We start from the raw sequence: 1450 nt of genomic DNA on the forward strand, positions 1-1450 counted from the left end.
TCTTCAGATGCTCTGCTCCTCACATGCTCTGCTCTTCAGATGCTCTGCTCCTCACATGCTCTGCTCCTCACATGCTCTGCTCTTCACATGCTCTGCTCCTCACATGCTCTGCTCTTCAGATGCTCTGCTCCTCACATGCTCTGCTCTTCAGATGCTCTGCTCCTCACATTATTGCTCCTCAGATGCTCTGCTCCTCACATTATTTGCTCTTCAGATGCTCTGCTCCTCACATTATCTGCTCTTCAGATGCTCTGCTCTTCACATGCTTGCTCTTCACATGCTCTGCTCCTCACATGCTTTGCTCTTCAGATGCTCTGCTATGCTCTGCTCTTCAGATGCTCTGCTCCTCACATGCTCTGTTCCTCACATGCTCTTCTCCTCACATGCTTTGCTCTTCAGATGCTCTGCTCCTCACATGCTCTGCTCCTCACATGCTTTGCTTTCAGATGCTCTGCTCCTCACATGCTCTGCTCCTCACATGCTCTGCTCCTCACATGCTCTGCTCTTCAGATGCTCTGCTCCTCACATGCTCTGCTCTTCACATGCTCTGCTCCTCACATGCTCTGCTCCTCACATGCTCTGCTCCTCACATGCTCTGCTCCTCACATGCTCTGCTCCTCACATGCTCTGCTCTTCAGATGCTCTGCTCCTCACATGCTCTGCTCTCACATGCTTTGCTCTTCAGATGCTCTGCTCCTCACATGCTCTGCTCCTCAGACGCTCTGCTCCTCACATGCTTTGCTCTTCAGATGCTCTGCTCCTCACATGCTCTGCTCCTCAGACGCTCTGCTCCTCACATGCTCTGCTCCTCACATGCTTTGTTCCTCACATGCTCTGCTCCTCACATGCTTTGCTCTTCAGATGCTGCTCCTCACATGCTCTGCTCCTCAGACGATCTGCTCCTCACATGCTCTGCTCCTCACATGCTCTGCTCTTCAGATGCTCTGCTCCTCACATGCTCTGCTCTTCAGATGCTCTGTCCTCACATGCTCTGCTCTTCACATGCTCTGCTCCTCACATGCTCTGCTCCTCACATGCTCTGCTCCTCATGCTGCTCTTCAGATGCTGATGCATGATGAGCAGATTTGGAATGAAAGGTTGAACTTTGAATCCATCGAACCTTCAGAGTGAGACGTGACCCATCTTATCAGAGGAGTGAGGAGGACCCGGGTCGTTAGGTCGTTTGATCTTTAGTCTTCACTGATCAGAGCATAATCCAAATCTGTTAAATGTTACTAATTGATAATAAAAGCCAGGAGTTCCCGACACGGTCGAAGCATCGAGCCAACAGCGGCTCGCTCCCTGTTTTATCACTGCACTTGATGTAAACTCCAGTTCAATGCTTTTCATTGCTTTTGTCCTTTAAACGTTACATTTTTGCTTAGGTGAATGCACAGATACGGATGTGACGGCTTCAGGGAACGTGCACGGTTGCTGGCTGCCACAGACA

Source organism: Takifugu rubripes, unplaced genomic scaffold (genome assembly GCF_901000725.2).
Source record: "Takifugu rubripes unplaced genomic scaffold, fTakRub1.2, whole genome shotgun sequence".
In the NCBI taxonomy this organism is placed as follows: Eukaryota; Metazoa; Chordata; class Actinopteri; order Tetraodontiformes; family Tetraodontidae; genus Takifugu; species Takifugu rubripes.